Source organism: Melopsittacus undulatus, chromosome 3 (genome assembly GCF_012275295.1).
Source record: "Melopsittacus undulatus isolate bMelUnd1 chromosome 3, bMelUnd1.mat.Z, whole genome shotgun sequence".
NCBI classification, from domain to species: domain Eukaryota; kingdom Metazoa; phylum Chordata; class Aves; order Psittaciformes; family Psittaculidae; genus Melopsittacus; species Melopsittacus undulatus.
The window spans coordinates 46,231,997-46,255,806 of NC_047529.1; the positions used below are offsets into that span (position 1 = coordinate 46,231,997).

Below are 23,810 nucleotides of genomic sequence, written 5' to 3' on the forward strand. Positions count from 1 at the left end.
TGTATCTGTTTGTTTCATAAAAGGTAATAAATGGATCCTTTTACAGAATATGTGGGTTTAAGAACCCAGAAAATGGCAGCACCTAACTTTAACAGCATGTTCAAAAAAAGAGATACCAAGTAAAAGAAAATTTCCTTATGGACAAACATAAAATTATCAGACTGTGTAATATATAGACTGTATAGGTTTTAAGATCATGCTATATAATTTGGAAAAGACTTTGAAATAATTAATTAAAACAGTTATTGCAGTCATGCAGGCAATAATACAATGTAAGTATCCAGCTGGACCCACAAAGAAGTATGCCTCTACCACATGCAAAACTGGAAAGAAAGTCACATTATTTCAGAATTAGTTTTTATGTTTCACATTATAACATTAATTTTCATGATGCAAAAGTTATCCAACACTTAGAATTCTATTTAATTTATTGGAATGAGTAGGAGATGGAGAGCAGAATAGAATAGGGATAAGATTTTTGATGAATGTTGTTCTTGGGTTAAATTTTTTTCCAGTAAACTGCAGAGATTTTTGGGGGTTTGATTTTGTTTGTTTGTTGTGGTGTTTTTGTGTGTGTGTGTTTTGTTTTGGGGTTTGTTTTTTTTCTGTTTTTGTTTGTTTTTTATGTATTTTTGTTTTAAGAAAGGTAAATAGGTGTTTAATTTTTGAGAAGAGGTGTTTGAAATAAATTGGGTTTTCATAGATATTTTCATGTATTTAATGCAAACTGTTCAATTTCACTTGGAATTATGATTTATCCTCAAATGGTCAATAAAAAGAAAGCATGCAGCTTTTTATTTGGTGGCAAATAAGGCACTGATATATATAGAAAACATTAATCATAGGTGTATCTAATTTAATGCTTTAAGTGTTGCTCAAACAGTCTAAATTTTTTTCTTTTAATCTGTAGTTTATGATATGGGAGTAAATTCTGACTGCTGGCAAGGGAACATGTAATTTCCAACCCAGATTTCTAGTATGTTTGAATTACATTCTGAAGTCACTGGTAGCATACCAGTCATTGATGGTAGCTAAAACAGAGGAAACATTAAACAAATGGAAGGATAGGGAAGTGTGTACTTAAAAAAAAAATCTGTTTTTTTTAGTTTAAATAAGTTGCTCATTTTTAGCATTATTAAATCTCACCTGTTTAACAGAATCAGTCATCCCTTCCTTCAGCAGAGTTCTTGCCAGTGACTCCAGTGCTCCACACTAATTAAAAGTTTACATTGAGCGTTCCACTTGGCTTAGTTAGTTACTACAGTACTAGTTAACCTTGCCATACTGTAATTAAGTATTGCTTTTTTATTTGGTACATAAATTTTACTTCTAAAAATTTCTAAATTAAGTCTGATGCCTCTTTGGTTCTGCTTTATGTTAGAAAGAATCATATATTTGATTTTAAGTTTATAATTAGATTACAGAACTGTATAACTTGCAGCTGAGATAATGGAAGTAAATTAGTATCCTGTGATTTTAATTGTAAAAGATTCCCTTTAAGTACTGAAGTGATTTGGACTGATTGAACTGGCAAATGATTTTATTACCAGCAGTGTAATTTGTTTATTTACAAGAAAATGTTAGAATATTTGATTCATATATAAATATGCAGAAGTTGGTAATTTAATCCCTGAACAATTCTTACACCACAGCTAGTATAATAAATTGCTTAAATGCCAGTTTGTCTAGTATGGCTTGATCCCCTAGTTTATATTGGTGGTGGTTTGTTGGTTGTTATTGCTACTGTTTTTCCTTTCTCCCACTGTCAAGAAATGGAAACTTTTGATTGTACTTCTAGAGCAATTGAAGAAAGTTGTATCTAGCACTGAAGGGAAGATGTCAGTCTAGTGGGTGACAGTTTCTAGAGATATAGAGACTTGTATTTATTTATGGACAAGGGGAAAACAACAACAGCAACAACAACAACAAAGTTTTTTTCTCTTTAAAATTTATTCTGTTTCTTCATACTCCACATATGTGTAATGAAATTTGTGACAGTAAGATGCATTTGTTACTTGACCTTTTCATCTGCAGGACCAAGCCCTTTTTCAAGTTAAGGCTTCACTACCTGCAGCCTTCCATCTCTCTCATTTTAATTACCTTGTATTTGTGCTTGATGCAAATCTTAGCCATTATCAGTCCACAGAACTTTTCTTTTTTTTTAAATAGCCCCTTCTGTTCACCCAGAGAAATAATCTAATTCTCTCATATTCAAGAATTTAGAGCCATGTTTGCATAAAGAGAGTTGCCTGCTCTGCTTTTGCCTCCTCCCACTAGGTTGTCAGCCTGCCTTCTTCTGGTACGGAAATGCAGTAGACTGTCTCTTTCCCTTTTTCAGTTTTCCTCCCCTTCTTTTTGTTTGTTTTCCCCTTTTTGGGGGGGAGTGAATTGGTAACATTATTTATTTATTTATATTTTCATCATCCATCATTATAAGTGCTTCTTGGAAGATTAATGTGTTTTGACCAGCCAACACAAATGCTAGTCTGGAATAAGACTTTCATATAATTTTACTAAAGCTTACGGGGCTTTCCTTTGAGTCCTTTGAAAACACTTTGCATTTAAGTAACCATCAGAAAAGTAAGTGAGCTTCAGGCACTTAGGCAGAGATGCCTGTTAATAGTTCTAGAACAATGAAGTAGGCTTGAAATGTTCATCTGCAAACACAGTGTTGGTCTTCTACGAAGAGTGGAAGGTTCAAGGTTCTGAATTTGAAGCAGGGGCTATGCATCTCTCTCTGGCTGACACATCGTAGGATTTGAAAAGCTGAAGTTCACATAGGGAAAGTAGCTGAAGTTATGATTTGCTTAGCGTGCTGTGATGATAAAGTTTTTAAAGCTTGTGTATTCTTGCATTTACTCCAAATAGATGTACTGTGTTCATTTACAAGCCCTTGTACATTCTGTATGTGATAATTATGTCTGGAAATAGTGCTTAACAAAAACCTTCCTACTTAACACAATAGGACACTAAACTGTAGTAATTCTGACAACCTAATTTATAGACCTGCTTCTGAATCTTTCTTACTTCATGTAGCATTACTTATGGTAGTCATGACTCTTCAAAAGATTTTTTTTCTTGTTTTATAATCAAAACTAACAATACAGTATCAGTTTGAAATATATCGAGTGACAGCTTTAAAAAACAATCTTCATAAATACTGAAAATAGAATTTGCAGAAGGATAATACCTTACATAATCAAACTTCATTAGCTGCCAAGTATCCTAATTGTCTTTTGTTGCTTAAGCAAAACTTCCATTAATTGAAAAGGCATTTGATGTTTTCCTAGTAAGATAATCAAATTAGGGACTCTGAACTTTAGCTATGATTAGAGGTGTGTACTGGTTTTGTTTTTTGTTGTCTGGGTTGGTTTTTTTTTTGTCATTGGCAGATAGGAGAAGCAAATCATGTGAGGCATGTATTGACTTGCTGTTAATCGACTTACAAACATTTGGTGAAATATAGAAATTAAAAAATTAGCTTATTCATCTAAGAAAATTTCTGGTTTTTTATTTTTGCCTAATCATAATTTTTTTAAAGTTGAGGTTATTTTCCAACACTGGCTTGGATTAAAACCAAAATTCCTTTTTTTTTATTTTCTAAAGGAATCATCTAGGTATCTTAACATTTTTATTTTAACTCCCTCATTAAGACTTGAGCGAAGTTATAGTTTATAAAATATTGGCATTGTGGTATAGGCAATTTTATATTCAGTCATCTCTTCAATAGGAAGTATATTCAGCTCAGGTTATGTGGTTGTGGATATGTATTTTGATACTTAAGTGAAAATTTTTTACTTTAAAATTCTGACTGATTTTACTGAGTTTGTATCTGCATCTTCCTGTTTATGGCCCTGCTTATCTGTCTGTGACCCACAGTTTTAAAGAGCTATCTGTGCCCTTAGTTTTACAACTTAAAAGTATAGGTTGAATGTAGGAGAGTGTATCTGTCTAATGAACTACACACTATGCAGATTGCCCTGCATATTTTTATAGTCCCCTAATTGAATATGTCTGTTAATATCAAATATGACAAACATATCTAGTAATATTAGAATATGACAAATTGTATGAATAATAGATTTTTTTTTTTTTACTACTTTGGACCAATATCCTGATGTTAATATAGAAAATAAAAGTAACTAAGAATCCCATAAAACAGTGTAGTTATCCTGATTTTTTACCCAGTTAGGATGAGTTTTATGGTAGTAAACTCAAGCAAGTTAGTAGTTTGTTTTAATTCATTGAAGTACTTAATCATGTACATAAAGTGAAACTCCTACTTCACTGCTTGGGTGACACCAGGACACTGACTTATAGGCAAAAGTATATTAATATAAACTCAGTTGGATCCCTTCATTCTTTTAATTTTATTTATGTTAGATATATATATTTAATTTTTATCTCTAGTAGGACACTTTCATAAATACAGTTTATAAGAATACAGTAACTGAACCTTATCTTACCATGGAATAGAAATCATCTGATCCCCAATTGGATTTGTACTGCAGAGCAGATACAATTTTGAGATACTAAGAGTTCTGAATGATATTGTGAAAGATGGATTATTTTTCAAATGTTGAGCTTCTCGCCGTGATAACAGATCTTCCTGCATGATAACTGTTTCAAAGACAAAGGACCAGAAATGGAAAGCACATACTGGTTCAGTGCTCATTTCTACCCCCACCCCACCCCAGGTGTTAATTCCAAGAAGTCTGAAAAAGAAAGTTAAACTCCAGAAAACAGATTTGAAAATAGAGAAAGGAAAACATACTGTGAGGCTCTGGAAAGCCTTCTTATTTAGTATTTGCTGATACATAGCTTGTCTAGCATTATGGTTTTATATCCCATTACCCCTGAACGCTATTTTTCCATTTTTAAAACTTTAAAATATTTCTGTCACAAAACCTGTACACTGAATAGGTTTTTTTTAAAAATCAAACACCAATTTATATGTAATTCTTAATATTACCTGTAAGTGTTAAGTCCCAGTCCAAATGTGGGTGCTAACTTTTCCCCTGAAATTAATGATGCAGTTACACTTTGACACAAGATATAGGGTGGGATTCTTCCTATTTAGTTTAGATGTATGTAGTAGACACTGCTGTCTACTTCTTATAGAACTCAGCCAAGCAGCTAAGGTCAACTAAAAAATCTGCCATTGTGAAGATGGATAGTCGTGCAAGGCTTTGTTGAGTATTACATAAATTCTCGAGAGTCGGTCTTATTACAGTAAAATGCCTTTGACTCAAATAGTTAGACATATGGTGAGATTTGTTTCACTTCACTTTGGATTTCTGTGATGCTTACATCTGATTTGCTTACTTCCTTTATAGCCAAGGGAGGGAAAGGCATTTCTTGTCCCATCTGTATTGGATATACATAATTGTATTAGTTGGTTGTAGAGTTGCTGGCTTCTCTCTGGCTATGAGGAATGAAACTTAAGTTGATTAGCTGAAATATATTTATGTTGTAGATATCTAAAGTTAAGGGAAGAAAGTCCTATTGTATGTCTGAAGATCACTTTTGAGTGATCTGGGCCAGAGCTGTTATGCTGGGAAAGGCCTAATCCAGCAGACCAGTTGTAATAGGTAGTCATGCAAAGTGTACTTCTGTCTGAACACTGACAAACTCATGTAAGTAAACTTATTAGATGTTTGTAACAAGCTACGTTTCAGGTAGGTAGTTAATAAGCTAACTTAGTTCCTAGGTATTCTAATTCTTTAGGTGTACATGTTGGAAAGTTTTGCCAGATAGTAGGGAATGGGCTTGGTGGAATCAGTGGGGAAAGAAGACCCTGTTGAGCTTGACTCTAGTCTGGCGCGGTGAAGAGACATGAGAGGTGCGGAATAAGTGGGAGGCCGAGCGCACATTTGGCGGTGCGGGGCAACCCGCCTGCCGGCATCCTGGCTGTCAATGAAATACCACTACTGTGATCGGTTTTTCACTTACCTGGTGAGGGGGGGGGCAGCGAGCCCCAAGGGGCGCTCTCACTTCTGGTGCCAAGCGCCCAGCGCAACCTGCTCTCAGGACAGTGGCAGGTGGGGAGTTTGACTGGGGCAGTACACCTGTCAAAGTGTAACGCAGGTGTCCTGAGGTGAGCTCAGGGAGGACAGAAACCTCCCAAAGGGCAGAAGGGCAAAAGCTCACTTGATCTTGATTTTCAGTGCAATACAGACTGTGGAAGAGGGACCTTACGATCCGTCTGGCTTTTTGGGTTTTAAGCAGGAGGTGTCAGAAAAGTTACCAAAGGGATAACTGGCTTGTGGCGGCCATGCATTCATAGCAGCATCGCTTTTTGATCCTTTGATGTTGGTGTGTCATTGTTAAGCAGAATTTACCAAGCGTTGGACTGTTCACCCACTAATAGGGAATGTGAGCTGGGATTAGATTGTCATGAGACAGGTTAGTTTTACCCTACTGATGTTATGTTGTTGGAATAGTAATCCTACTCAGTATGAGAGGAACCACAGGTTCAGACCCTGGTGCATGCACTTGGCTGAGGAGCCACTGGCATGAGGCTACCATCTGCAGGCTTATGACTGAACACCTCTAAGTCAGAATCCCACCTAGACACTTGTGCTGTTGTGTCATCAGTCACTCGAGATTGACCCAGGAAATCAGAATGTGTGGGCTAAAGCCCTTCCTGAATCTTCGTTAGCAAAGAGAGGCCTTCCTCATAGGAGAAGGAAAACTCCTATCTTCAAACCCGGGTTGATGGAGCTCGCCTGGCCTTGTATGGTCTTCCATCTAAGAGGACACTCTTACAAAACCTACAGCCTGAGGACATTTCTGTTGCCATCCTAGCTCACTAGGCTGTGGCAGTTAAACCTTAGGTGTAAAGAGTGGGACCCATTCTGTGCAAGCTGCAGCTCACCTAAAAACTCCACTGTGCAGGCTGGAAGGGCTTGCTCTCACTTGTTGTTATGGACAGAAGAGGGACAAATCAGTAGGTGACAAAGTGCATGGGTAGCAGCAGATCCAACCTTGCATGAGGGCAGAGTAGCACATGGGTAGCTCGAGATTACTCAGGAGATGACAGTCCTGGTCAGACACTCCCTGGTTGCCTAAGCACCCTTTTTTTCCAACCAGATTTGCCAATCCCACATGCCCTTGGTCAATGTGCTTGTAGTAAGTGTGGTTAAAGCCCTTCCACATGTTGGAAGGGACTGATGATGAGCTAGAGTGCAGGATACGTGTATCTGAGCTTCTTGTGACATGTGTGAAGCTGTGGTATTTCGGATACATATGCCTTTAAATAGGAAGCTCTGTTACACTGCCTGCAAGCACAGTTAGTTTATTTGGGGAGAAAACGAATAAGGAGGAGCATGAATGCAGTATGATTTTTGAGCATTTTCTGACATTTTTGTTGCCATTCAGCGCTGTATAGCAGTCATGTCACTGAAATGTCAAACTGCATGGCAACAGCTCTATGTGGAAGCAAATGAAAGCAATTCCTGTGGCTGGAGAGCCATTATTTTTTTCTAGCATGCCTGCAAATTAGAGACATTGAGAATGTCAAGATGGACTAGCTCAGTTGGTAATCAGTCCATCAGGGAAAATGCAGTTTGCCTGGAGCTCTGTTCAGCTAGATGACAGAAGTTTTAAAGTGCTAAGGACAGAGCTATTAATGTCAGGGCTTGTCTTCATAATCCTTTCTCCATGCAGTTATTCTGTATCCAGTGGATGCTCTAGGCAGGTATAGTACCGACCACATGCTTTATTCTGAATGAGAGCATATCTGATGTGATGTTGAAAATTCATCAGATAAGCTTCTCTTTCCAAGAAGTCTCCTTTGTTTATGCAATTCAACCACAAGTTTATTTATGTTGTAATACGGCTTTTTTATGGGTTAGGAAAAAAGCTATACTGTTTTTCCCAGATATGGTAGATATGGTTAAAATCATTAATTAGAAAAAATGGCTGACAGTATCATGCAGCTAGAAAAGCTAAATGCATTTTGCAGTCCACTGTTGTTCAAGGTACTAAAATGGCTATCCAGCATGTTTGGCTTTTTGTAGTTTGTACTGTTGACTTTTACTAATACGTCAGATTATTAATACTTCACCCAGGTAAAACAAAAGAGACTGATGCCATGTAAACTTCATTAAAATAATTAAACTTGCATCTGGACACCTGCTCATCCTTTTTTAGATTTCATTTCCTTCTATATGTTGGTGAGCACAGGTTGCAACATATTTCACACTGTGAATAGTTAAAGATGCTGCAAAATAGTGCTCTGGGTAAATGCAGGATTATTTTTTATTCCATGTGACTGTTTATGCTACAAGTGAAATAATGGCTGGGTAGAATAATCAGTGGATCTGGGTAGAATAATCAGTGGATCTGCGTTTTGTCTCATAGATATGCAGCTAGTTTAGAGCTAAGTACTTGCAAAAACATAAATCTCTCCCCTGAAAGACAAACTTGGTATATGTCAGAAGAGTGCCATACACCTTTGAAGTGTATATCGGCTTTTGCTGCATATGTCATCCTCTGTTACAGATTAGATTTTAGAGATGCATGTGTGCCAGACAGAACTGGACAATGACAAATGGTTCATGCAGTTTCTCTCTTCCCTACCATACTTCCATAAAATGATAACACTAAGAAGAAAGGAGTTTTGAAGTATTCTCATAGAGCTAAAAAGTAGCAGGGCTTAGAATGCACTTATGTTCTTGGCAAATTGAAGATGACATGTAATCAGAAAACCTCAGGTGTGTTTGGGAACAGAAGCAACAAATATCGATTCCATGAGGAGAACCCTGTGTTACTGTCGAGTAGAGAATTATTACTCTTAATACTGGCGAATCATCTCATTCATGAAAACATAATATTGGAAAAGGAAAAATGCTTAATTACAGAAATCAGAATATATTATACCTCTATGAGTAAATAAGTAATATTCCTGGAAATCACATTGTTTCAAATCATGCACAAAATCCAGGCTTAAAAAAAAATGCCAAACAACTAAACAAAACACAAAAAAACCCCACCAACCAAATAAAAGGAAAAAAAAAAAAACAGCCAAACAAACAAAAAAACCCCCAAACCCACACACACAATTTGATACAGTTAAAAAAAGAGTGCAGTGAAAGCTTATTTGGGCTGCTGCTGCTTTTACTTCCTTATTCTCAGTGTAACTTCTGTTCTTTTCCTATTTCTTTCTTTACAGCTCGGTTAATCCTTTTACATGCTTGAAAGCAGAATGTGAATAAGAAGCAGCATCTGATTTTTGTGGCATATATGGTATATCTGCTAAGTCTGGAAGATCTTTTGATTATTACTTAATCTGTGTCTCCAAATAGGTAGTTTTAATACTCGTGATAACCTCCTTTCTTCATGGAGCATTCTTGCTTACTGACAGTGATTTGCAAAATGGAATGATGTTACAGAAAATTAAGCACCACTTCCTTAATGCTTTTGGATATCGGAGTTGTGTATGTTGAATTAGTGTTTATACCATAAGTGCTCTTAAAATTTCAATTTACAGGCAAAGTAACATTTTTTGCAGATTTCTTTCTTCTGGAGGATTGTTTAAAGTTTTCATTATCACTGAATGTACAGTTCCTGTGTCAATGACTTCGTAGTGCAGCCTTAGTGTTTCGTATCTTCATAGAGTGGAAAAGAGAAGAGTTGTAGCCCTAGAAATTACTGATAAAATGGATTTTTGTTTGGAAGACTAATTACAGTCGAAAATTAAAACTGTCTTTAAATTAGTTAAATATAGGAAAATGTAAATGGAAACTATGAAATGATACAGGATAGTAATAAAATCATGGCTTCATTTTTCTTTCAAAACATTATTTTCATTTTAGAGGACACATCGAGATCTTTGTGTTACTTAGCTTTCACACTCTTGCCTCTCTTCAAACATGTGAGACAGACCTGTACATAATGATTTAGATCATCAGCTTGCCCCATTGGGATCTCATTTATTGGTTTGGGTTTTTTTTGCTAAAAATACCTTTGAAGCTGTATTTATCTTCCTATAGAGTTTATGCATAACCATCACTATTTTAAATCACAGTGCCAGGAAGAATAACTAATGTTTGTTCAGTGCTTTCCATAAAATGTTAAAGTGCTTTTGAAAACTCATTATATCACTCACTGTGAGACATTATAACCACTAAGCACGTGCAGAGTGGCATAGCTTCTGCAGTTTGCTGTGGTGTGCTATCAAGCATAGGAAAGCTGCTTCTGTTCTTTGTACGTTCTTTTTTTGATTAGCAGTGAGTTCGATTTGATCCTGCTTGTGCTTGGATTGAACTCTGGATTTTCAAGGGACCGCATAGCTTAGCTTAGATTGTAAATTGGGGAAGGATGGCTGTAGTGCATTTAGAGTTAGGTTTATGGTTAGAACAGGATTTAGTTTTAAGATGGCAAAATGTTTGAAAGGCTGTACTTTGGAGTGTTTACCATGACTGACCAGTCAGACTACACTTGTTCTGCTAGCTTGCTGTTAAGCAGGTTAGATTTGGTGTCAGAGCAAGCTCCCTGGTTATGTCCTCAATTGAAACTGTGGCAGGCTGCAGTTGTGTGGTGGAGTAGTTTTTAGTCCATATGCCTGTGATCTGCACTGAGTGCTGCCACATCCAGAAGGGGCTGCTGTCCCTAGTTTGGCTCCAAAAGAAGCAGAGTTTTCATCTTGCTAGGTTTTAACTGATATACAAGTCATTAATAGAGGAGGTTTATTCCTAAGGTGAAGGGGATTAGCTACCTGGTGTTTATTTTGTAGCTAAAGTTGGAATTGTGGTTGGTATGGCTGAAGTGTGTGAGTGGTGAAATCCAGTTCTGTAGTTTATTGTAAACTTAGTCTAGATTCCATCCCCAGCAGTGTTCAAGGCCAGGTTGGATGAAGCCTTGGGTGACATGGTTTAGTGTGAGGTGTCCCTGCCCATGGCAGGGGGGTTGGAACTAGATGATTTTAAGGTCCTTTCCAACCCTAACTATTCTATGATTCTCTGATTTTGGGTAACAGTACTCTACCTGCTTAGTTAAAGCTTGATTTAGTAGGCCAGCAAATTACTGCTGTGCCCAGAGGGAGTATGTTTCAGGACTGGTATCATTAGCAAATCCTATTCATTGTTAGACAGGATTTCTAGTATAAGTTTAATTTAGGGTGTTACAATATGATGAGCTAAAGCTGAATATGTTTACAGAAGACGTCACAGAACTAGATTTGGGGTTATCTTGTGGAGACCTTAGGAGTCAGGATTGTCAGTTTTAGAGAGGCACTGATGATGTAGCCTTCTCAATCCACAATTAATTCCTTGGAGTTAATATATTGGTGGGTTTAGGTAAGTGTGGGAATGAGTAGTGAGCTTGTAACTCACAGGGGTTTGGAGATACAGGAATAGCATGCTAGGCTAGGTTTGTGGAGAAACAGAAAGGGGGCGGCAGCTGAATGTATTTAGATTTCTGTGTTAGTGACATGGGTTGCTGGGTTGGTGTTAAGGTGGAGAACAAGGCTTAGATGCTTGGATTTGTACAACAGAAAATGCTTTCCTAAAGTTGATTGGTAAAGTGTGCTTGGTCAGGATATGATTCATATGGCTTGATTAGATTTAGGATTAAGACATTGTTGGTTGCAGTCTTGGACCTGGATGAAATACAGGCAACTGGATACCTTTGCTGGGCTGAACCACAATTGTGAATGCGCACGCACATACACAGTCACAGAATAATTTATGGCAGCACAGTCTGTATGCATGTCTTCTAGAGTTATTTCTTTCCTTCTGGAGTATACATTTGAAATGCATGTAGCACTAACATTACAGAATTAAAACTAATTTTAGGAAATAACGTTGTTGAATCCCCTCCAGTTTAACTTCCTAATACATAAAAATTAGTTATTTTCACTTGATTCCAATAGCAATTCACATAGGGAGAAACACATTGAATAAAATGCATAGAGCAAGAAAATAGGGAAAACAAGCAAAAAAATGTGTTGTTTGTTTGTTTTCTTTTTGTGAATTATGACATCCTAGGTTGCATGATTACAGTGCAGCCTTTGAAGGTTTAGCTTGTGTGTTTTGAATTCCCTGGTATCTGTCAATCCCTGAACTGAGTTGGCAAAACACAGTTAAGCCTCTAGGTATACTGTCTTGAAACAAGATTGTTGTGACTCTATTTTATTCTTGTAATGAATTCTTTCATTAGAAGTTACTCTTAGTCTCTCCAAGTTCTCAGAGTACTAAACTTCTACCTGGGGTTCCTGTTTTAAAGAACCCTCTTTTGTGTAGCCATATCATTTAATCAAAGGGTTTTTTTTTGTAGTAGCTAGGCTTAGCTACTACATTTAATATAGAGTACTACAGGGAACTGTGTATGACAAATAAGAGAGAGAGTGTGGTAATATAGAGATAAAAATCTGAGTAGTAGCTCTGCCTATAGGAATAAATTATAAACAGAGCTTAGGTTAGGTTAATTTCTTCAGTCACTCATTTTGAGTTCTTCCTCCACATTTTTATTATCTGAACTGTAATTCAGTCCTGTTGACTAACTTAGAGTGGATTCATTGTGTGTATCATAGAATTACAGAATGGATAAGGTTGGAAATGACCTCTGGAGATTATCTAGTACAACCTCACTAAAATCAGGCTTAACTAGGACAGGTTGCGTGGGGCTGTATCTAACCAAGTTTTGAATTTTTCTGGAGATGGAGACTAGACAGCCCCTCTAGGCAGCCTGTTCCAGTGTTGATCATCTTTATCATAGAAAAAAAACAGTAAATTTTGTGTTTAAATGGAATTTCCTGTATTTCAGTTTTGCCTAATATGTCCTGTTACTGGATGAGGAGTAGTTACTATTGAGAAGAGTCTGGCTCTGTCTTCCTTACCCCCTCCCCCACCAGGTATTTATGGACATTGATGAGATTCCTCCTGAGACTTCCTTTCTCCAGGTGGAACACTTCCAGCTCTCTCAGCCTCTCCCTGTATGTTCTCATCCCTTCATCATTTTTTTGTGACTTTTCACTGGTCACACTCCGGTATATCAGGCCTCCTGCTGAGGAGACCAGAACTGGACCCTGCACTCCAGGTGTGTCTCACCAGTGCTGAGAAGATGGGAGGGATTACTTCCCTCAACTTGCTGAGCAATAATTCCCATGATGCAGCTCAGGACACAGTTGACACAACTCTCACATAGCAAAATTCAGCCACATTGTAGATCAGGTACATGATAGTGTTTTTAATCATAAGAGCTTGTTTTTATTTTGTAAATTTTAGCAAATGTCAATCGTTCAGGCTGAAAATTTTTCTCTAGATACCTGCCTCAGGCCGTGTTTTGTATTTGCCTTTGCCTTTTTTTTAATTGTTGTTTCTGTGAGTGCATACGTCCGAGTTTAAAGACGAAGGTGTGTTCACAGCTTTCATAGAAGCCAAAACAAAACTTTGTTTTGTATTCATGCAGTTCTGTGTAATGCCAGGCATTGTAAAATCATGTCTTAGCCAAGATAGGTATCAGCAATGAATTTGAGTATTTAAAAGATCTTTTGTAAAAGGACTAACGTATTACCTTCCTCTGTAAAAGCACTTATGAAGTTAAAGTAGTATTTGTGGTATGTGTGGAATTATACCAATGATTGTCATTTAAAATAAAAAAATAGTAATTGTTTAGTCAGAGCAGAGACTGAATGCTACACATTTCATGCCCATGCTATATATAGCAAGGACAGAAAAAGTTCCAAATAGTATTTCTTCTAATTGAACATTATCCACCCTCTATAGTAACAGAAACCGATATCCCTGAAAAGAAAAGAAAAAAAACCACCCCGTAACCAAACAGTAAGTGATCATATAATTAAAGATGTAGGCATAAGAGAGTTAAATTAGGCTTACGGTGTCATTGTATTGATTTAGACTTGCCATTCCTAATAAAAAGCAGGTAGCTAGCAGTACATTTAAGAAACAATGTAAAATAAATGAGAGAATTAATGTGCAATATTAAAGAACACTGTCTGAATCACAGACCTTAATTACCTCACTGTTTTACAATTCTTCTAATGAATCCTTTGACCAATCTTTCGAATAGCCCCTGCTAGTTCATTCTACATGGTTATTGCTCAAGAATCACTCAGCTCTACTTAGCTTAGATGAAGATATGCTTTGATTAGTGTCTGAGTCTGATGAATTAGCAGTTTATACTTATAGTTTTTGTCTGTAACATAGGAGCTAATTCCAGTTTTTGTTAAGGTACAGTTTTCCTTGGTACAGTTTTCTTGGATTCTTAAGATTAACTAATAATCATATAATAGACAGCTCCTTCTAAACTATGCCTGTCTGTTTCTTGAAGTGTAGACACCACTGTAGAAAGAAGCAGAAGAAGTTAACTTTCAGGGAAGGTACAAAGCTGATGAGACTTTCCTTATGCATGATTTAAGGCCAGTGGAAGGAAGAGGGTTTCTACTCCCATAGTGGCTTTAGAGGAGTCATGCAAATTAAACTGCCTGCAGAATTCTCTTTATGTCAGACAATTTTGTTAACTATTACACAGCATTACTAGTCACCTTTTTTGAAATTATTGAAGACTTGGTAATACTTTGCTTAAAATTCATCTGTTTTCCAGAGATAGTGGGCTAAATAGGCCAAACTGTAAAAGGTGCTTTATGATGAGGAGCATGGAATGTTGCGCAATATTTATTAGAATTGTGCTAGTATTCTGTAGCACAACTAAGCAAGTTGTGTTATAAAGAACCAGATGGTGTGGCAGGAAGGCTGGAACTAGATGATCTTAAGGTCCTTTCCAACCCTAACCATTCTATGATTCTATGATAAAAATGTCAAGAATATGTTATATTTACTCAAAATAATAATTATTGGTGATTTGTATTTTGGTATTTTTTTGAATTTTCAGTCTTTTTAAAAATGCTGTAAATCATGGAATAGTTTGGGTTTTTTTACATTTTACAGATCATCTGCATAGGATTCTTTGTGTGCACGTTTAATCTGCTTTAAGATATTGTTGACAAAATATAAGTTTCCATAAAATAATATAGAAAAGAGAGAACTGAGGGGGAAGAGGAGTTGTAATAGTCTTCTAGAATGTTAAAAGTTGCTGTACAAGGAGTAGTCCTTATGACTTTGGAGTAAACAAGAAGCAGCGTTATTTGGTGATTAAGGTTAGATACCAAACTTCTTTTACTGAACTTCTTCAAGTACATTCATGATGAGCATCTTTTGAGGGTGCTCAAAGTGTATTTGAACCTATCTCAGAGTGAGGGTTGGGATTAAAACCTTTCAGCCGTAAATCTCCACTCCTATTTATATATTATATTGACATTGATAATTATCATCAAAATTTAAATCAGTTACAGGGAAGGGGAAAGGAGGCAAAACTGCACTGCAGATGTCCTCTGTCCTCCTGACTATTGGAAGAAATTGAAGTACCATTCAAATGAAATATGTGGATGGTAATTTAGGGGGAAATGGTATAATGAGGATTTAATAATGCTAGTAAGTCAGGAAAGAGGTTTTACAGAAAATTTACAAAATTTGACTCATTTTAGAAAATTAATAACACATCCAACAATCAGGATTTCAAAGTGAGAGAGGCTAAAACTCTTCTTCAAGCAGTTATAAAAAAATCAAAATGTAGATTAGATGTGATCTGGCAGGGATTTTAAGCAGATCAGTTTTGTGCAGGACTGACTGGTTTGCATCAGAGAAAGGCTCTTGGGGGTTTCATGTTTGGCGTCCTGTGAATTCTGTATTTCTCAGGCAGATTACTTTTGATGTCCCCATTTATATTCAGTATTCACTGTAACACCTGTATATAATTTATCTATAAAGATGGAGAAAACAGTAATGTAAGAGAGCTCTTGGGAACTGGAAGAAAAATGTACCTGAAGACTTGGACTGCACCACTGATCGAGATCGTACAAGAGTTGTGCTCAGTTACAGTGGTGTCATATGTACATGTAAGGATCTGAATAATAAGTAGCTTCCAACTGTGTTCACCTGAATAGCATTTCAAATAATATGTACCGTTCTGAGTTATTTTATGCTAATGACAAAACTAATAATAATCAAGAGCCTTTTTGCTCATTTTTAAATACTTCCATTTATCATAAGAACTGTTCTCCAGAATGGATTTTAGCATACATTTCAGTTTCAGAACACACTTCTTAACTTCTTGCAAACAATTTAAAATGCATTTGGAAGTTAAATTATATTACTGATTCATGGATTCTGAGGTCACAAGAAGTCATGTAGTCCAAATTCCTTCCTATACAGGTGATAACTTTTTCTAGAAGCTGAATGTAAGACTGTGTTATTTATGCATCTAATCAGAAAATTGTTACTGATTCTGTTTATTGTTTACAATTATTATTCTCTTCATTCTCAAGTAATAACTTCAGTTTTGGCTTTCTCAGTCTGAATTTTATTGCCTAGAATTAAGTAATAATTAACAAAAAAAAAAAAAGCCGTGGTCTACACTGTTAGAATGTGTTGAAATAGTATTACAGCTGAAAAAATGTTTATATATAAAGTTATACGGTAAGTAGATAAATAAGTAGGTGAGTTATGAATGGAGCATAAGCAGTTGTCTACACAATTAGTTTTATGTTGATTCAATGTGAATCAGTAGTATTAACTAAATATTGATTTGGTTTGCTACTTGTTAGAATATTCATTTGAGGAAGAAATCCAGCTGGTGGGAACAAATTTTTTACTAGAGTTCATTTGAAAGAAGCATTAAAAATGCTTAGAATATGCCAGCATTTTTAGTATCAGTTAAAATAGTTGGGAATGAAATAGTCCTGGCTATGTTGTGGTCTAATTGCATTCTGTATGATGCTAGTCTAGTTAATTTAAAAGCTAAAGACCAGATCCAGAGCTTGTTGAAATCTCTAGAGAACTCAATTTTCCAGTCAAACTGGATTAAACGTTTGTATTTATACTATGATATTTATTATACAGTTGCTGAGTTCAGATACTTTTAAAATAATAGAATAATTATTTAGAACAAGAACTGAGAATTTGTTTATGTAACTATAATTGAGTTTCCTTTTATCTGGGGATTTATATTTTTTTTTCTTCTACTTCACATGACCCTTACTTTTGTCAGTACTTTCTATTATGCCCCTATGTAAGACATAATTTTGTAATTTTCTGTTCTATAAGAAACAAACTCTTACGTAATGCTACCTGCACTTGATCAGTGATATCTGCCTTAGTTGTCTTTCCTACCTTATGCTCTGAAAGAGGATTCTCTATATATGTTTCCGTATTCAGAATGTGTAGCACATTTAGCAAACCTGTACACTATTTGCATTTTGAAACTTCTTATCAGCCACTTCTGATTCCTGTAAGAAAGCAACAGTTACAGTAATATATATTCAGTAGCAAATGCAGATGTCTGATTTAAAGAGAGAAGAACAAACCTTAATAGTCTCAGATGTCTGTACTATTTTGTGATTGCTTTGATGTCATCCGTATTTTCTTTGTCTTCTTCCTCTTGTTAGAATAGTTTTAAATTGTAGCATAATATATTCAAAGAAAAAATTGAATGGAGATTTTGGAGGGATTATCAGGATACAAAAAATCAGGTGTTTGAGATTGCTCCAGCAATTCAGTCTTACTCCTTTTTAGTGTTGGAATGGGGAAGAAATGTTATGTTTGTAATGCAAACCCCTAAAAAATACAGCCAAAATAAGCTGTACTAAAGATAGCAGAGATGAAAAATACATAGTGGTGTTGCCATGGCAAAGCTTTTCCTCTTTCTGGTGACAGGGGAGGCAACTGGGAGGGCTCTTGCTTTTTCATTTGACCTTGGTACCCCATCAGTCTCAGGTCCTGTGTGACAGCACCCCAGGCAGCCTGCCACCAAGCCTGCAAGCAGCAGTTCTCTCATTACAGCCAAAGGAGCATTTGCTGACTTGGCACCTTGGCACATCCTTTGTCATCCTGAGGTGCTTCTTGGTTGATTCTCCTGCCTGAAAAATGAGGGCAGAGGAACCAAAGTGGGGCATTTTAAATATCCTTGACGACACCCTTAAAGACACTTTACTGTCACTGGTGCATGTATCAAAAATTCTGTTAGAATAGTAGATAACGTACAACATGGCTTTTAACTTTATATACATCACTACCCAGAAGATCTCAGATTTTCATTTGTTGCTGTCATCTGATTTTCATTTGTTGTTGTCTGTAAAGAAGTGTTCCTCATACCCACTTACTTGTTTAATAAGCAGTGCAGTATTAGGAAAGAGGATGACTTTTTGGTTCTTCTCAGTCAGTGTCAGTGTACAGATCTGAATTCATTGTGAGCAACTGACGGTGGTTTATGTGTGCAGAAGTAATGGCTCTCAATGAATTTATGCACATGCAGGAACTGGTCTAACACAAGCATAGCAAAAGTTATTGTAATCTGTGTACAAGGCACTGGCACTTTCCTTATTACATTTGACTTGGCGGGAGACAAGATTTCTAGAATTTCACAAAGTTGAGCATGTGTAGCTATTTATCCATAATGTCTTACATTTGAAAGACATCAGTGTTCCAAGATCTGAATTCCAAAGAAACTTTAAAAAAATAAAATAATTCTAAAGTTAAGGGTTTTAAAAGACAAACTTATATCTAAGGAACCTGTTTCCTTCAGTAGAAAGTTTAAAGCGAGTCAGGATGAGCAGTCAAATGCATCCTGTGAAACAGCAAGATTTTCAGGAATTTTTAGCTATTAATGTAGTTACAAAACTCGGTTGACAGTGCAGTCTGTGTTTTCAAAATAATTATATTGAAATTGCGACATATTGATTTATTTGCCATTGTGGCATATTAAGGGTCTGCAGGAGCAGCAATGAATAATTATCTTTGTCAGATTATACCCGGTTCTATGATTGGCAAATGAAAAACTCATTTATTTATTTATTGTTTTTTTCCGGAAGCCTGAGTAGTTAAGTGTAAATCATGGCATCTGAAAAACAAACTCAAATATAGGCATCCAGTTGCAGTTGACATATTTCTAAAAAGACTTTCAGGGCTTCATTGCTGTGGGGAAATACTAGAAATTAAATGTGAAAGCTAGCAAGCGCATGTCTGTCTAAGGTTATTAAATGAAACATAGATGGGTTTTATTAGTTGCTAGTTGCATCCAGGAACACAAACAGTGAAATGTAGTACTTAAAATAAATTGTCATCTGACAAATACTATTCGAGAAATAATTGTGGTCCCTGAAATGGTTAACCATAATAATAAATTTTACCTTTTCATCTCTTCATAGTATTTTGGAATTAATTAACTGTGTAAAAGTAAACTATGATTTTGTGATTTGATCAAATACCTGTTTATGCCAAGATCTTTCTGGGTAGAAGAAAGGTCTGCTTCCTTTGATACTCATTTTTACCAAACCAGGAAATATGTTTGTATTGTACATAACGCTTTTTGCACAGGAAACTGTGGTTTTGAAATAGTCAGTATGAAAGTAGGGGACAGGGCTGTGCTCCAGTTAATTCATAACTGTAGTAACATAAAGAAAATTCCCTAACAGACAGACCCCACAGCCTGCTGGACAAATACATTATCTTGTCGAAATAGATCTTCCAAACAGGGCTCTTGGGCTTAATGTACACTTATGTTTGATATTTTAATGTGGGTCTTGACATGCATTAATTGTGAGAAATACTACAAAGATGTTCTGGAAAGAACTTGAGAGCATCTTTTAGTAAAGTGTTAGGCTGTTGCACTTCTTGAGTTCTGTCCACAATATCATATGGAATAGAAATGCCTTTTCTTCCACTTCAGAATTAGAGGAGAAACCACTCTTGACTATTCGGTTGCAGTTTTCTTGCATAACTCCTTTTCATTTTCCTACCAATATTTAGTAGGGTATCTTTGGCTTTATCTTTGGTTTTACTTATATTCCTAACACACTTTAAATGTCTTATATTTTGTTTTGTTTTGTATGTTGTGTTTCGGTGTTTTTTTTTTTTTACTTTACGATTTATTGATATTCTGTGATCTTTTTAGCTTCTCAGTTACTTGCATTATAAATGTTCACCCTGCCTTCAGTGCCATTAATTGTCTTCTTTTCTATTCCCTATGTATAGAATATTTAATGTTTTATCAGTGCTTTCACTTTTTGTTTTAATGGGTTCACTTTTGCATCAGCATATGTTCTCATTTGCAATGTTGATACATGGAAAATTCAGCTGATATACTGACAGCTTACAAGGAAAAATAGTGATTTCTATAGTTTTACCATCTTTAAGATAAAATTATATATCCTTCTGAAAGATAATTAGATTAATTTTCTGGGGAAAAAAGTTGTGACTTTTTTTTTCCCCTTCAGTTTTTAGATCAAGCAGCGTGGTCCTTATGGTCCCTTACAGATTTAAGATTGAAGTCTATGTAAAAACATTGTAGTACATGATTTAATACTTTCAGATACACGATCGCTAAAAATTTGGAATTACTACTCTGGCTTTGTCTATGCTTGTTTGCTGTAAGAAACCTTAAGTCAAATTATTTGTTCTGAAAATGACAGCTTTTTTATTTAGCTTGTTTCTACATGCTCTTCCTTTCAAGAGCAGTGGTTCTCTAGGAATGCAAATGAATGGATATGGATTTGGAATCAGGAAAGATAAAGTGACTGTGTCATAAGATGTGAGAACAACAGCAGTTCAGCTTTCAAAGCAAAACGTTTGAGAGTTGATTTCTAAGTAATCAAAGCAGCAGCAAAGGAGGGCTATTTGTTCGGTTTCATGGAGTGTTTAGAATTTCAGCTTCCTGCAGCCTGATATACACACACAAAATAGATTGTCACAAACTTAAGGAAATGCTACACATAATATATAAACAAGGGCTGTCTAGTTGTAAATTATGAAATAACTGATTTCTTACCATCTTACCTTTTTTTCTGGTTCTTAATTTGTATGCCTGCTTGCAGCTAATATTTGAGACTGAGCGGTGGATGTGATTTCCTAGTTAGGGTATACATCTCAAAGTGGGATAGTGAGTCATTCACTGTCCATTTAGCTGTTTGCTGTAAGCTGGTTTTGCTGCCTAATTTACATCTTTCTGCAATTCTGTCAACTCTGTATTTTTAATCATTGTTCCCTGTTATTTCATTCTGCAGTTTGCTCTAAGGTTGTTGATTTTCACAGTTTCAGAACTTCTTTGTTTCAGTTGACTACATTTAGAAGCTAAACTGCTATCAGCTTATTTTTAGTAAATATTCATATTTTTGTCTTGTATGTTTATTGATTTTTAAAAACAATAGACATTCTTTGGACTCTTAAGACTGTTAGATCACATAATTGAAAAATAACACAGTGCTTCCATTTGTAACTAACTCCCAGTGTGCAATCTTTCAGTAAGCTCCTGGTATAGGGCTGGGAAAGAGATGAATATTTCAGAATAGGCATGTCAGGAGTAGATACAAGTGGGAGACAGCTATTCTATTAAGTAGAAGTTACAGAAATGAGTGTTAAATTTTTTTCTGTGCAACTTGCCTGTAGTATTGGAGTTTACAAACCAAAGTGATTTTCTTAGTTGAGGCACCTCAGTCTTGCATTTCAAGTTGGAAATGGGAAGGAGATTTGCATATGACCTTTTAAATTAAGTCAGTACATAAGAGGGCTTCTAATGTCCCATTTTTTACAGAGAATTACTTTCTTAGGAAGAGATAGATTTATACACCCTAATCAGTGATGTAGACTAACAGATTGCACTGTTCTTTACAGCTTACTAAGTTCTCTAACATACTACTTGAAATACCACTTATATAATATTCACATTTCATTAACAAGCACAGCAAAATTAGTCTGGGCCTTACTTGTGTACTTTCCGCAACACGTGGACAACATAGAAGGATTACCAGCACAGGATGGCTCTAGTCAGATACATTACATTTTTCCTGTCTTGCTATCTCATGGTTTCACATCAAAACTTTTCTTAAGTATTATGTAATGCTAATTTTATTACAGTTCATTCATATTTGTATTGCATTTACTCCTTCATCCTTTATTTACTTACCTCAATAACATCTGGAGTTCATTCTTATAAGAGATTATCAAATTTATGTCAGTCTTTTAAGCATCTGTGTCAATATGCTCTAATGGTGTTACTATTGTGCTGCAGTTCGGAACTCAATTGTCCCTTTAGTGAATACTGCAGCTACTGGAGTAATCACTGTACTTGAATTAGTTAACTTTTTTAAAAAACAAAGACCAAATAAATAATTTTAGACTTTCACAAACCTAAAAAAAAATGTACCTATGTTCCTGGAAAATTATTCCCACCAGCCAGTGACTGTCTTCTCAAAGGCTTTTAATATAAATGCAAGGGAAGCATTACAAAAGAACAAGTCCTTGACTGCTGTTCAAAACTGCTTACAAACATGAATATTATAAAACTAGCAGAATAGCAATTACAGTCTGTTTAGAATATTAATGTGCTACTTTGCATGAAGTAAGCCTTTGTTATGAGTTCATTTTATAGGTGAGCCAGTGTATATTGTTTTCAGTATGAAATATGACAGTAGTATTAATAAAGTCTCATTGCACATATTTCTATCTCTTAATATGCAATTAAGGACAGTTTTAAATCCTAAGATAAATCATGCTGCACACTGCAAGAGGACCAAATTAAAAATCACTCTAAGTATTTTGTCATTATTCTTTCTCATCAGTGTAGCAAGGTGGTGCTAGCTATTGTAGATCTAAGTTTTGAAGATGGGTTATTTTAATTTTTACTCATAACTGTAATGAATTATTAAATTTTTAACCTTTCAGAGTGAGTTCTTTAAATTTGGTGTCATTTACCAAGTACAGAAGATAGTTTCCTATCTATTTTTTCTGTGAAGAGCAACTGTTCTAAAGCATTGTTGAGATTACTAGGTAATATGGTAAAGATACAGATGATAACTTGTAGCAGACTTGGTCATGTGGTAATGTCTTCTCAGAAAATGTGTAACAAACTAGAAGGGGTTTGGATAAAACCAACAGACTTACAAGATTTGTAGAGCCATCTATTCTGAGAGAAAGAGAGGTTGTGATTTAAAGAGGAAACAGTGTATAAACCAGTGTGTGATATAAAGAAGATAAACTGAGTTTTTTTCTGTTACTTTTCATTATGCGAGAACTAGATGGCATTGAAATTTGAAGGTAAAAAAACCCTTTGTATCTGAGAGACACCTTTGTTCAAAGGTAATATCTAGACTGTTTTCTTTTCCGATTTCCAGATCCTGCACTAGAACTTTCTAGCTACTTTTCTGTGTGGATGATATTCTCTGAAAATTCTTGTCATACAAGTTTATTCTTTGTAATGGTTTTTCTTTTCTGCTTTACCTTTTCTCTTTGGACTGTTGATATCACTGCAGTTGTGTTTCTCACTAAGGCAGTACATACAATACTTTGTGCTTCTCTGATGATCCACATCTAATGGATTCTAAAGGGTGAGTAAGAAGAGTAGGTTCAGGAAGTACTGTGATTCTAACCTTTATCTTCTTGGAAAATGTCATTAAAAGATGCTGCAATTTATATAAGTAGCCTAAATGTGCTAAAGAATTCAAAAACTTCAGTGTTCCCTTGAAAAACCCCACTCAATGTTTCTGAATGTTTCAAAGCTGTATCAATGTTTCAGAAGGAGAATGGGGCACCTGGTGGCAAGGATGGGAAGACCAGATATGAGTGAAATAATTTTTTCCTTGTCACAGTAGTCTCTCGCCTTCAAATAGTGCTGCTTGTTAGTAACAGTGCATGTGGATTACTTCCATAAAATATTTTAAGTGTTACCCACCTAATCTGTTCAGCTGTTTTTCTGATATAAATGTGGTAAGAAAGAGTACTGGCTCAGGAAGAATATTC

At 35.7% G+C, this 23,810-nt stretch overlaps 1 protein-coding gene across 1 annotated transcript in view; it reads left to right on the forward strand.

Annotated features, from left to right (window-relative positions):
* The window catches only part of MEI4 (meiotic double-stranded break formation protein 4), a 78,461-nt gene that overhangs the window by 36,687 nt on the left and 17,964 nt on the right, over window positions 1–23,810 (forward strand). The gene's annotated exons all lie outside the window — the stretch shown is intronic.